Here is a 15,569-nt window from a genome sequence, read left to right on the forward strand (position 1 = left end):
TCCAGAAACTCCACTATTGGGTATTATCCAAAAGATAGGAAATCAGTATATCAAAGAGATAGCTGCACCTCCATGTTTATTGTGGCACTATTCACAATAGCAAAAATATGGCATCAAACTTAGTGTCTATCAATAGATGAATGAATAAACAAAATATGTTTTATATAGATACAGTTAAATACTATTTGGCTGTAAAAAATGTCACATCATTTGCAGCAACATGGATGGAAATGGAAGTATTATGTTAAGTGAAATAAGTCAGGCACAGAAAGACAAATATTGCACGTTTTCACTCATATGTGGAAGCTAAAAAGGTTTATCTTAGGGAGGTAGAGAGTAGACTCGTGGTTCCTAGAGACTGGGAACAACTGAGTGAGGGATGAAGAGAGGTTGGTTAATGGGTACAAAGATACAGTTAGCTAGAAGCATTAAGTTCTAGTGTTTGATAGCACAATACACTATATATAATTTATAATAATTTATTGTATCTTTCAAAATAGCTAGAAGAGAAGATTTGGAATGTTCCAGTCACAACGAAATAATTAGAGTTGGAGGTGATGGCTACCCCAATTGCCCTGATTTTTTATTATGTAACAATAAAAAACCAATCAGGCTGCAACAACCTTATTAATAGTAGTAATCCTCTTACTGTTCCTATTTTACAGATAAAGGAACTGAGGCACAGAAAAGTAACTTGCCCAAGTTCACAGAGCCAATAAGTAGCAGAACTGAGGTTTCAACTCAGTCTGACTCTAGAGTAGGTGCTCTTAACTAGTGTGATATGGTTGCTGTCAGAAATAATGCGCAATGAATGTCTTCATTTCTTGTTGTTTCCTTAGAAAAATACTTAGAATGAAAATGCACCCTTTTTAAATGCATTGGCAATTGCCCTTCAAAACATTTGTACTTTTCTGTCCTACAAACTGTTTATTAACAGACCTTAGATGATATTGGGTGTTATTAAAATTAAATCTCACACTGTTTCAACTTGCATTTCTTATTCACAATCCCTGAATCTACTGAACTTTTTTCTGTCTTCATCTTTCATGACCACTCCATAGCATGGGATGATTGATCACTCCTTTCTCTTGCTGTTCTTTCCTGCTTAGGTTTGATATCACCCTCAGCTACTTCCCTCTAACTCGTATTAACATTCCTCCCCTGGCTCCCTCACTGATACTTCTCTCTGACCTCCTTTTACATTTTGGTGTTTCTTTGCTCTCCACTTTATCCTCTTCTCATGTTGCAATCTCCTTGGGAAATCTCATCCATTCCCATGACTTTCACCACAATTTAAATGCTAATGCCTCATAAATCTCCTTCCAGATATCTCCGTTAACTCTAGACTTATATATGTAACTGTCTATTAGACATCTTCACCAGGGATATTCTCCAGGCTTTTAAAAACTGAATATGTTTAAAATTGAACTGGCCATTTTTCTCCTACACCTGATCTTCATCTGGTATTTATCATCTGAATTTGATTTTACCATCATTCAGCCAAACACCTAATGAGAGAGTCATTTTAGATTTGAGTAATGATGATAACAAAGGTTTTGAATCTGACAGCCCTGGGTTTGAACCCAAGGTATCCCACTTAAAATCTGGATGGCCTTGAGAAAGTTGCTCAAACTCTCTAAACTTTATTTTTGTTATCTATAAAATCAGAATAAAAATACCTACTTTGCAACACTGTTGGGAAATTGAAATGGGATGATGTTATGTTATACTGTGTATGTTCTTTTGGGAGTGCTTGACATATTAAAGGCATTCAATAAAGAGTATTGCTATTTTGGCAATGATATTTCACCTTTCACATCCAATCAGCTTCTGAGTCCTATTGTTTCTAATTCTGTCACCTCACTCCAATAATCTTCCTCTCTTTACCATCCCTGCCAATAATGCCTAACTAAGATCTTGTTATCTCTGCTTTAAGGGTTGCAATTTTCTCTAATTCAGTGGTTCTCAACCTCTTTTTTATTCCTGATATCAACACACAGAATGGATGAAGTTTATATATGTGATGCTCCATCAGGCATACTCCATGTTAACTACAATTCTAGAAGTTTAGGTGATAACTCCACCTCCTTGTTTCCCATTCCAATAGGAAATATACTAGAATATACTGGGGAAAAAAAGTAAGAGTGGAATTAGCAAAGAGGGAAACTTTGCTAAATCCGCTCGTTTTTTGTCTTGTGCAAATGTGAGTACTGTATTTCTAGTAGCAAACTGCTTGCAGTATACCTGTGTGCCAGTATACCATGGGTGAGCTTTGCCCTAGCTAACTTCCTTTACTAACCCTCTCATCCCACAATAATTCCATTCCCTACACTATTGTCAAAGTATGTAGTTTCTATTAGATAGACGTTACTCTTTGCCCTGAATTTTCTATGAGAAAAAATACAACTCCCATTAGCTTGGCATTTAAGATCTTTTAGACCTATCCTTTTCAGCTTTTTCAGGCTTTCCTTTTTATATACTCCACTAGGCATATGTCTCTTGAAATAACAAAATAATGGCATTTTCCATCTCCCATTTCTCCCTTTCCTCTCACTCCTCACCCCACAAGAGTTTGCCTTAAGCTCCAGACCCTCCCCTGAATGTACCCTCAAATATGGGCACCCACGACCTATATACTCCTGAATCCATTGGGCATTTTTCACTTAGTAGCAATGAACACGTTGAACACTTCCTTTCCTCCTAATTCTTTGGCTGCTCCTTTATTAATCTCCTTTTCTGGTGATTTTTCTTCTACTTATAGTTCAATATTCTGCCCCCAGGACTCTTTCCTGAGCAGTTTTCTTTTCTTCAATTATCTTTATATTCTACTAACTCTCTTTGGGATATCCACTCTAGTCTTTATGGTTTCAATTACTATCTATGTGCAAGTACCAAATAATCCTCTTCTAAGCTTACCTCTTTCCTGAACCCTCTATATACAATTGCTCGTAAGACTTTCCAACTTAAGGGTCTTGTACATGATATAAACATAGTGTTTTCAGAAGGGAATTCCTCATCCTCCAACCCTCCCTAGCCAACCTCTTTTTCATTAAAGTTGCACACTTGTATAAATGACACCACTCACCCAATTTCTTCAGTGAGAATTGAGGAGATATATTTGACCTCTCCCACTATTTTTGACCCCTACAACTAGTTACCTTATCTTGTTGATTATATCTCACAAATATCTCTAAAATTCATCACATAGTGACAATTCCATTGCAGCCATCTTACCCCAGGCTGCCATCATCTCTTACTTAAATTAATCTCTTGGCTCCAATGTTGTCCCTCATCAACCCATCCTGCTCTAGGCTCATCTATTTTTCTTCAAATCTGATAATATAACCCCCTAAATTAAAACCCTTCAAGATAAAGTTCAAAGACTTATTATGACTTTTAAGGCTTTCTAAGATCTAGTTCTGGCCCCCACTACCAGCCCAGATGATGTACCATGTGTACTTTCACACTATATGGTCCAGCTTGTATCTGGACCTCTTGTGTCTCTCTCTCTCTCTCTCTCTTTTTTTTTTTTTTTTTTTTTTTTTTTTTTGTGAGACGGAGGCTCGCCCTGTCGCCCAGGGTGGAGTGCAGTGGCTCCATGATCTCAGCTCACTGCAAGCTCCGCCTCCTGGGTTCACGCCATTCTCCTGCCTCAGCCTCCCAAGTAACTGAGACTACCAGCGCCCGCCACCATGCCCGACTAATATTTTGTATTTTTAGTAGAGACAGGGTTTCCCCATGTTAGCCAGGATGGTCTCGATCTCCTGACCTCATGATCCGCCCGCCTCCGCCTCCCAAAGGGCTGGGATTACAGGCGTGAGCCACCTCGCCCGGCCTCTTGTGTCTCTTTTTGTCTCTGTTTTGCTTACATTGAATGGTCTCTTGTCCCTACCCCTTTTCTTTGCCTGGCTCAATCTATTTCAGAGTTCCTATTCTCTAGGATTGATCATGTCCTCCACTGTAGATTTCCAAGCTCTTAATACATTCCATACCACAACATATCCACAACATATGTTTCTTTACTAGAAGCCCTCTTATCTCATATGATTGCTAATATTAAAATAGACTCAAATCTAAGAAGCATAGATATTTACATTTCTTAAACATTTATTTTAATATAATACAGTTACATATTCATTCACCTATTTTTAAATTTAAGGATATAGCCTTTAATTTGGAAACAGGTCCATTGACTGAAGATCCAGGCAGTCTTTCTTTACGATAGTGTACCATCCATAATTTCCAATTTCACTTTCTTTAAACTAAAAAAAAACATATTTGCAAACCAATCTAAATGTGAACTTTCTGGATTATTAAAGGTTTTTTTTTTTTTTTTTTTCCTTCTGAGTCTTTGTTCATTGTATCTCCTCCACCTAATTTCATAGGAAAGCTTTTAGCAATTCTCCTTTATTGAATCTCTCCAAAAAATTCAAGTTAATTTTCAAAGAAGCAATTCTTTCATTTTATACTCTATTTCATTGAATTACTGAAGCAATATTATTTTTATTACATGGTTACAATACGAAGTCAACTGGCAATGGTTTGGGAATAAACACAACTAATTCCTGGCAAGCATGCAACAGAACCAATGAGAAAAATGGGTAGGCTTACTGGAGCATCATCTACTAGCTGTGAGCTTTCCCTGAGCCCTGAATGTTAATCAGAGTGTTTTGCAAAGGAAATTGATCATATTGGTTAATTTGCCAACTCAGTTAAATGGAGATCTATTAAGAGCACTTCTGTTAACATAGTTGTTTTTCTTTCACATTGACTGTAAGTACTGTGACAACGGAAGAAATACGCATGTCTTAGAAAGGACCATCTCTTTTTTATTCATCCCTACTTTCACTACCATGTACTGGGCACACAATAAATATTTGCGGAAGGAATAAAGAAATGAATAAATGAATATATTAAGAAATATCTAGAATAATTACATCCTTCCTCCACTGTAGCTCAAGTGTCAACCCTTACTACTGCTTGATTTTCCTGAATGATTTCTTTATCCTCCAAAGAAAAATGTGTAATTTCCCTTTTTCTGCCTCCAATATACCTGCACTTACTGCAAACATACCACTTTAAAATACTCTAACATCTGATTTTTTTTTTTTATTTCCCATTAACCTATTACATATCTCTTGAAGGCAAGAAATCATTTGTATTTTTATATCTTGTTTTAATATATAAATGACACATGCTATTTCCATTCCCAAATTAATTGATAAATACATGAATAAATAAAATAGTTGTGCCATACAGTTATCCTTGATATCACTTTAGATGAGGAAACTGAGGCTGGAAAGATTAAACAGCTTAAGTAATATTAACAAAGCAAATAACTCTTGGGACTTCCTTGCTCTGTATGTCAAAGCTCATGCTCTCTTTCAACTCTATTACATGTCTTTGAATCAGCTAGTAAGATGAAACCTCTTCTAGGAAGTAAAGCCTTCCGGGCCCCAATCAATTCTTTTTACTTGCCACCTGCTTGTGAATATTAATATTGCTTTTGCGGGATTTTAAAAAATAGACTCCTAGGTAAACAGTAAACAAGAGAGGCAGAGGCCAGAATGCTCAGAAGAAAGGATACAAACTGGTGTAATAAGGATTACGTGGTCTGAAGCAGAGGTATGTGGAAGCTGAGGTGGGAAAGAGATGGTAAAGCAAACCAGACCCAAGGATATTGGTTTACCTTATGGTAATACTTAACCCATGCAATGAGAACATTTGTATGAATTATCCATGCCACTGTCTTCCTCCATAGAAGATATCATATTTTCCATATGTGGTTTGGAGAGACTTCCTGGAGTAGATTGATTCCAAGTGTATCTTGAATGGTTGGGAAAATATGGCTTAGTGTTTGGAAAACGGGGTCTAATTTGCAGACTTCAAAGCCAGTGAGATTGAAGGAGCAGATTCAAATAAAAAATAGGCATACTTGAAGGAAGAACAAGCCATTGTGACGTTATAGTGAAGAGTAGAGAAACCCCATAGAATCATGAGAAGGACAGAACATCTTTTTGTTAATGATTTTCCTGGACCTCCAACTCCATACCACTGAACACCACATTCATCTTTAGTTTTATTCAAATCAGATTGGCTAATTTTCATCTGAGTTCTTCAGATGTCATATCTTGTGCCGAATCTCTTGGCTCTCAAATTCCTAACTTCGTATTTTAGAAAATTCAGACCAAAATCAATTCTCTAGTTTTCCAACCCTTGTCACTGATTTTCTTTCCACACACTTAATAATGTAGAGGTTCAACAACTTAGTGCATTGCATCACATATTAATTGTCTTCTATATCATCTCATTGAAACGCATCCAGGATATACTATTATTCTTCCCACCTCTATTCATTTTTTTGGTTTTATTTGGCAAGGAAATAAGGCCCTGTGGCTACTTTATTCAATATCATTATCTCTGCAACATAATTTCTTTTGTTTATTTTTCTTTTTTTAGTATTTATAAATTCTCTTACTGTTCCACAAGTTCAGTGGGGCAGTGGTCTAACTTTTCCAACTATCAAATCACTTTACCACAAATTTACTTTCTCCTACAACTGAATTGGCTATCTTTACTGAAAAATTATAAATATGAAATCATATAAAAACATAAAATAATAATTTTAAATAACATTTTATACTATATTATAATAATTTATATACCTTATTTCAATGTACATATAAATCTTTTTATTTGAATCCCTGGTCTATCAATTGTTAATTCCACAGTTTCAGGCAAGGCCATTAAATCCTTTGAAGTCTCTTGTTATTCCATCTAGAAAATATGGGTGACAATGGAATTTCCATGATAGCTTTGAAGATGAAATAAGAAAAACATGGAAATTATCATAGTGACTACCACATAACAAGGACTCAATAAAAGGTAGCTGTGGTTATTGTTATAAAGCAGGAGTATTTATATAGTTCAATGTAATTATTAGGATAGACCACAGATCTGCTTTCGAGCCCTTGAAATGTAGCCCAAATTGAGATATGCTATAAATGTAAAATACACACTGGGTTTCAAAGACTTAGTATAAAAAACAAAGAAGGTAAAGCATATCACTAATAAGTTTTTACATGCATGCATGTTGAAATGATATTTTAGATATATTGGATTAAATGAAATACATTAAAATTAATTTTATATATTTTAAATATTTTTAACGTGGCCACTAGAAAAATTAATTACACATGCAGCTTGTATTTGTGGTACATATTACATTTCTACTGTACAGTACTGCTATAAATAATAATAATTATAAACCCATGAGTGGGTTTAGTTTTACTTAGAAATCTTGTCATAAATTTTCTCTTATGTGAAATGTTGTCACCCATAATGAACTCTTATAAAAATTCTTATATAGACATTTAAAATATTTTGAAATCTTTTATTATAGGATATGCAGAAGATGTTCTCTCTTAGGATTATTAATTTGTAATGACATATTAATATATTACAATTTGATATAAAGGCTCTTTTTATATCATATTTGCAAGATGTCTTCCTTATGTAGCCTGTGAAAATAATAATATTTACTTGGGCATCATACATTTATACACCCCGTTAATTTACAAATGTGGGGGTAATGACCTGTATGATAATAGATGGGAAACTTAGTTAATTTTGCTAAAAGGAATGCAGTTTACCAGAAGATCAGTAATAGATTGTGGTTAAAAAGTGGTCCTAGAGAAGCCTGTGCAAGTAAAAGAGATTGTCTAAAAGCTGTGTGGGGATATAGGGCTGTTCTATAACTGTACATCCTGCCTCTCAGTGTGACCTTGAGCATCATGGACTATGACGAAACCCTAGTTTCCAGTCATGTGACCAACTAGTTGTTAAGAAAGCAGGCTTGTATAAATAAATTCACCCAAAGACTCATGCTGAAGGCCTCAGATTCCATTTCTATAAATTGAGATGCTCTCTGATAACCTCCAGCTCAAAAGGAGATGATAATACATGACACATTCAAATAGTTAAGTGCAAATATATACCTACTTTTTACATTTGTATATGCCACATTTATAAAGAGAATAATTTTAAATACTACTTTACCCTATACCCCACAAAACAAAACAAAACAAAACAAAAAAAACCTCTGAACATTTATGACAGAAAAGACACATGCCTAGACTCCTCAGACCCCCGCTGAGGTATGCAGGGACTCTCTGAACCAAGCTGTGCTCAGTGGAAGTTCGGGCCCTCTGGTTCTGCTCTTTGTTTCTGTTTCTAATACACATTCATACTCAAAGGAACTGAAAATTAAGGTACATTTCTCTTAAAATTACTCTGTACCATGATTTCCACCTAAGTCTTTAGTTGTCTTTCTGAAAACTTCCCAATACAATTTTAGAATCTCTCTTCAATAACCCTGTTTCCATGAGTCTATTCTTTGCCACCCAAACCTTCTCCTACTAGGAGTCCCAGGTAACTTGTACCTCTGGGTTTTTTTTTTTTTTTGGTTTGATTTTGTTGGTTTTTTAGAGATGGGGTACCACTCCATCACCCAGATTGGCATGCAGTGGCACAATCACAGCTCACTGTAGCCTCAAATGCCCAGGTGAAAGCGATTCTCCTGCCTCAGCCTCTGATGTAGCAAGGACTACAGGTGTGCACCACTGCACCTGGCTAATTTTTAAAATTGTTTGTAGAGATAGGGGCTTGCTTTGTTGCCCAGGCCGGTCTCGAACTCCTGGCCTCACGTGATCCTCCCACCTTGGCCTCCTAAAGTGCTAGGATTACAGTTGTGAGCCACTGCATACTGCCAGTACCTATATTTTGACCCTCTGTGACAGCTTTTCTTTATACTAATTTTCACATGAATCTTATTCCTTCTCCTGAAGGAATTCCTTGGTAGAACTTTTCTTACACTTTACAAACTCCATGAGTTTGACTTTAATGTTTTCTATGTTAGTGTACTCTCCCTAGTTGATCTCATCAAATCTGTAGCTTCAATTACCATAAATATACATAGGTGTATATAGTCATACCTTGTATAACAGCATTTTAGTCAACAACGGACCACATGTAGGATGGTGCTCTCATAAGATTATAATAGAGCTGAAAAATTCCTATTGCCTAGTGATCTGTATTATAATTGCCTACTATGTTCCATATAGTAATGCTTAAGGTCTCACTAAGAGGCAGGTTACACAGTTATATAACAACCCTATATTCCCACACAGCTTTTAGATAATCTCTTTTACTTGTATAGGCATCTCTAGGACCACTTTTTTGTACAAGTTTGTAGCCTAGGAGCAGTAGGTTATACTATCTAGGTTTGCATGAGAACTACATACATACTCTGTACTGTTTACACTGAAATTGCCTAACAACATCCCTGTCCTTAAGCAACACATGACTGTATATGCATTTATGTGTGTGTGTGTGTGTGTGTGTGTGTGTGTGATCTAAGCCCAGATCTTTCTCCTGATATTAACCTGGTATCTCTAATTTCCTACTAGATATCTTTACTTGAATGTGATACTGGTATTTCACACTCAACAGGTTCAGCATGTTCATCACCTTTCTACTCCTTAAATCTATTTTTCCCCTTGTGTTTTTTGATCTGAGTAAGTGGAACCACCATGCACCTAACCTTCCCAGTCAGAAACCAGGATATCATCCTTAATTAACACCCTTCCTCACTACCCACATACATCCAGCACAGAGCAGACTAGTACTTTCCACCTTTTAAACATCTTTGGAATCTCTCTCTCTCCATTTCCAGAACACTCCCATAGCACAAGCCACGATTATCTTTTTCTAGGATTTACTGCAGCAGCTTCTACTTCCAGTATGGCATCCCTCCAATCTCATCTCATATTGAAGCCCAAGCAATTTTGCAAATCTAATCATATCACTTCCAAATAGGGCCTCTGTTGGTCCTTGTTTCCCTTGGTATGAATTCAAATTCCTTCATTTTGAAACACAAAGCCCTAATATGCAACTCTGCTCAACTCCCCAATTTCATCTCTTGTTCTCATCTTACACTCAAGCCATACTGAACACGCAATTCTCTGAATGTAACCATTCATATTTATTCACTCTCTGTTTCTGTCATTGTCTCTCTTGGACTCTTCTTTTCTTTCCCTGTCTGCCCCACTGTCTCTTCCAGGACTTTGCAGATGTCTTTCCTCTGCTTAGAACATGTTTTCCATTTTCCTATTTTATCTTTCCCTCTTTGTGAAATTTACTTTTGCTTATCTTTTTGGACTCAGCTTAGTTGTGACTTCTACCAGGACATATTTTTCTTAGTCTCAGGCTGAATTAGGTTCCCCACCCATTTGTTTCCATAGTATATTTCTTTTATATTTATGGTAATAATTATCATGTTTTATGATGCTTAATTATTTGTTTGCTTCCTCACTGTAAGATTTTTGTATCCTTGAATACAGGGGTTGTGTCTTATTCGATATTATGTGCTAAGCACCTAGACCAGCACATTGGAAGTACTGAATAAATGAATGAACTTCCTACAGTATTTAGTCAAGGGGCTTGCACGCAATAAATACTCTACTTCCTAAATTTTAGATATTTTTTCTTGTGGACACTGTAATAGGAGCCAATCATTCAGAAAGAAAGAGATAGTATCGAAAGAAAGGACAGAGCTTATGATCTACCCAATTTTCCAAGTAGACTCAAATTTAATGTTGAGAACTAAATCATCTGCACATTCTATCCTCGTCTCATCCTACAGGCTAATTCTGCAGACTTTACTTAAATTTCTCCAAGGACACAAAGTGGCCTTACTAGGAATCCTAGAACAAATAATGTCACTGAGCCAGAATCCTAGAAAGAATATGTGGATACGTTGTTCCCTACTTGTTTTTTATACTTCTAGTACTACTTATCAGGCAATGTTTTCAGGGTTCTCAAAAGAAAAAAAGCAAAAACCTTACATCTTTAAAGGATAATATTTTAATCCCTTCACCTTGAACTTAGGTTTAAATTAAAATTATCTTGAATTTGGGTTTAAATTTAGGTTTTAAAATGTGTACATTCTTTCATAATCTTGAGATACTCTATGTTTTATATCACTCAATAAAATGATAAGGTTTTTTTTTACACTTAGGGCCATTATAGTTTTACTTTACTTATAGTAAAATATTCAAAGGCCTTGCTGTCATGAAAAGTGTTGCTACATATAAATCAGGCCTGCCTGGTACATAGCGATAAATGAGGTAGGATAAGTCATTCACTCTTACTGTCATTCAGATGGCCAATGATGGAGCTGTCCTTGTTTCTCCAAATAAGTTTTATTATGGAGTTCTGCCATAATAGTCTTGACAAATGGAATGAATTTAGGTCTCATAGACCAAAACAAATTTAGAAGTGCAAAACAGTCACTAGGCCAATTCTCCCACCTATTGCATTTGTAATTTACATGGTTCAAAATATTGAAAATTAGTCTTACATAAAAAAAGTTAAAAAAAAAAAGGCTTTGCTTCTGAGAAAAACGAAGGTTATTTATAACCTAGCATACAGAGAACTAAAGAACAAACAGCAGATACATAGAAATAAAAAGTCTGCAGATTTAAAACATAGCAAGTGGCCAGGCGTGGTGGCTCACACGTGTAATCCCAGCACTTTGGGAGGTGTAGGCGGGTGGATCACCTGAGGTCAGGAGTTTGAGACCAGACTAGTCAACATGGCAAAACCCCATCGCTACTAAAAATACAAAAATTACCTGGGTATGGTGACGGGAGCCTGTAATCCCAGCTACTCAGGAGGCTGAGGCAGGAGAATTGCTTCAACCTGGGGGACGGAGGTTGCAGTCAGCCAAGATCATGCCATTGCACTCCAGCCTGGGCAACAGAGCAAGACTCTGTCTCTAAATAAATAAATAAATAAAACATAGCAAGTAAATAAATTATACTAGTTGTTCCCTAATCCTGTGCTGGTGTATTATTATAGGTGACACTTGCTGTCCAGGGGTAGGCTGATAGATTGCCATTACTAATACATGATGCTTGGATGTGCCTAACTACTATGGGACACTAGTATTGCCCAAAGCTACTTATAAACTTCCATGTGATGACTAATAATTGTACTTGAGTTATACACACATTGGAAATGTGGCTGGCAAGTCCTACTGATACTCATATGAACCATGTGAGTACAGAAAGGAAAATACATAGCCTTCATTATCTTGTTCATTTCTGGGAGTTCTCAAGTGCTTCTTTTTTTTGAACTGGGCTGATCATGCCATGTTTATGTTCTAAGAGTCAGAAAAAGGAGTATAATATAATTAACCCAAACATACAGAGTGTCCGAACATACTTATGACAGATTGCTCATTTAAAAATCCCACAGCATTAAGATAATCTACACTGATGGAATGACGTATTAGTAGGTTTTTTATATAGCTCAAGCTCACTACACTATGTCAAGCTCTTTAGTGTTAAGATTTTGTTCTCTATAGATTGGAAACTATGAACCAGGATAAATTAATCATTCAAAATATGTTAACACAAATGGGCATTTAGTTAAGGCTGAGAGATATCATATTGAATATGGTGGCTAGTCTCTCAATATGATGCTTAATCATAATTTTTAAGAGTCAAAATGACTTTTTTTCCAATTAGAGCAGACAATGTGTCAGCATACTGTAGTGTGCATTGACTATATTATTGTGCACTCATTTTTGCAATTTCAAGTAAAAACAGGAAAAAGCATAAGGGATCTAATACAGAGCTCATCTTTTTTTCAAAAGAATTAGGTGATGACCCATTTCATATATTAAAGACCCAAGAAAGCTACTTGAATTCTTCAAGGCAAATAAAGAATATATTATTTCCTTTAGCCTTGCCTGCAGCAGAATTTTTCTCATGCTTGTTATGTGATCAAGTGATCACTTTCTTAGCTATAATCAGACTTGTGAAGACATTAAAGAAGAAAGCAGCAGACTCTGGGCTTCTACTTGCAGCTTGGAAAACGTATTAGTGTTATGGTATAGCCAAACTCCCATTTGTTAGGATGACTAAAAAGTAATTTGGCTAAGAGCTTGGAAAAACATGAGTCATTTGCTGTCCCACTTTTTTTCCTCTTGAGTGTTATCAAATGATAGTAATATATATGCAGTACAATCTGAAACAAATAAACAAACAGTGAAGGGAGGTGGAGTGGGGAGGGGCTGTGTAGAGGGGTGGGGTGAGGAGAAGCAGAGAGACAAAGAATAGACTGTTTGAAGGCCAAAAAAATGTTATTTACTCACATTGGAGAAGTAAGACAAGGAGAACATAATGCTAGGTGTTACTACAGCAACCATCCCTTGAAGACTGAGGAAACTTGTCTTGGCTTTGACCAAATGGTAGTACATGTCTCATTCCTAAGGACAGACAACATAAGGTTGGATTTTACCATAAATATATCACTCATTTCACAATGAACAGAGTTGGGGTTGAGGGCGAATCTTGATATTGCTCTATGCTACAGAATTAACAGTAAAGAGATAACTTAGTAGATAGGTTTTAGCACCTAAGAAGAATAAGCACCATCTCCAGGCTGCTCATTGAATTTGGAAGACATAATGACAATGACATCACTGAAAACACTAGGATATGACTGACAGTACTGATAAGCTTCCAGTACTGATAAATTCATAGATTTAATGATGAGTCAGGTGAAGGTTTTCAAATGAAGAGAAGGCAAAAAACAAAGTATAAATATTGGAAAGTACATTCTGCAATGAAAGAACTAAGGAAAATGAGTATGGGGATGAGATATAGTGATTTAGAAAATGGCAAAGAATTCCATCAACTCTGAAGGAAATTTAGTAAGTAATCAAAAGCCCACATTTATTTAAATTGGGTCACAAAGGGGTCTTTAGAAGACCAAGCTAGGATAATTTATTCATTTAAAAAATTTCTGCAACAGTATTTTAATTTCAAATGATTTTTGCCTTGCTACCCAATACTATATTTCTCAGTCCTAATGACTATGCTAGTGAGTTCATTTGGGATAATTCTATTTAAAAATTAGAAAAACAAAACATTACTTTTAAAGTATGCCTGCTGATTCTCTTATTAATTGGGTTTATCAATCAAATGGTGGATAAACTGGTTTAGAAATTAAAACACTAAACTAAGTACAAATGGAATTAGAGTCTAGTTTTAGCATTTTCACTGATTGGGGTGCTTGTGAACAAAATCACAACCAACCTGAATCTGTTTCCTTGCCAATAAAATGAAGATAAAGTATCAGATACCCTACACTTTCCATGAGCATTTTGAGAGTGAATTAGATAAAGTCAGGAACAATCATGCTCATTTGCAAAGTACTTGTAAAAAGGGGTATGGTTAAAACTCACATATTGTGGTTGCTTTAAATTTCTCACATTGAAAAATATTGTGTTTTATTTAGAGTAATTAGAATTGTGACAGGGTCAAGGAGAACAGATAGACATTGATCAAAGTCTTTTAACCTTTTATGTCCACAAAACCAGAACCAATAAGTGGGCCTAGGGCATTGATACAATATGAACTCTGTTGCCATTCCCTCTTAGCTAAATTCTCCTACTTCCCAATGAAGGGTTTTCACTAAGTATTCCCGGTGGAGGCAGCTGATTCTGATCCCAACTCCATCTGGTGAGGTGAAATGACAACACAGTGACTCCTCCCTCTTTCATCACAGGCTTACCAAAGGCCCCATGAAATCCAACACAAATACTCTTAAGTTACTTCCCTTTTACCTTTGGTTCTTCCTCTTGCTTCTTCACAGACATTCCATTTGGTTTGATGATCAGGTTCATGCAGCTCTTCTAAGGATTTCTAGAACAAACAACTCAACACCAATATGGGCAGTATCCGTTTGTACTGCTTTGAGGGATTTGTCCTTTGCCTGACAAATTTCAAGTTAGAAGCACTTGGTCTGATCGAAGACAGTTTAGGATTATAAAGCAGCAATAAGAGCAAGAAGAAAAAGATTAACACATTAATATTTCTCAGACTGAACACATCTTTATTTTCCAGGATCTCCCCCAGGTTTTACCCATTTTTATATGGGATAATGGATGTCCAAATAACTTTGTCCTCTTTGTTGATTTCTCCCATTTGCCAGTTAGGCTATTTTATTGAAATCTCTCCCTTGGGTGTAGTGCCAAACAGGAGAAAAGTAGGAAAATTCAAAATCACCAATTGTTACCTTCGTTGGAACCTCTAGTGAAGTTAAATAAACACACTGGGAAATTTCAGTAAGGGTATTAACAAAAAAGGGGATTTTCCTGGAAGTTTAACGGGTCCATTTGGAACCACCTAATAGCAGGAGGGAGGGTTGCTAAAATGCTAGATGAAATCCTTTCACCATGTGGTTCACACCCCAAGAACAGTCTTCTGGCTTGAGCATGCTGATAAAAAGTCTTACAATCATATCAAGATTTAAATTATTTATAATTTCTCTGACCATATTGCAATTGAAAAGTCAAGAGCATATGGCACATATTTCAAGAAATCCTTTTCATTTGGCTCCTGTTGATATAATACACCAGGGGGATTTGATATTCCTTGCTGATCTTGAAGGAATCCTTTATAAACTTAATACTGGAGGATGATTTGGTAAGTTTTTCT

The sequence above is a fragment of the Macaca nemestrina genome, chromosome 11, assembly GCF_043159975.1.
Source record: "Macaca nemestrina isolate mMacNem1 chromosome 11, mMacNem.hap1, whole genome shotgun sequence".
Lineage (NCBI taxonomy): Eukaryota > Metazoa > Chordata > Mammalia > Primates > Cercopithecidae > Macaca > Macaca nemestrina.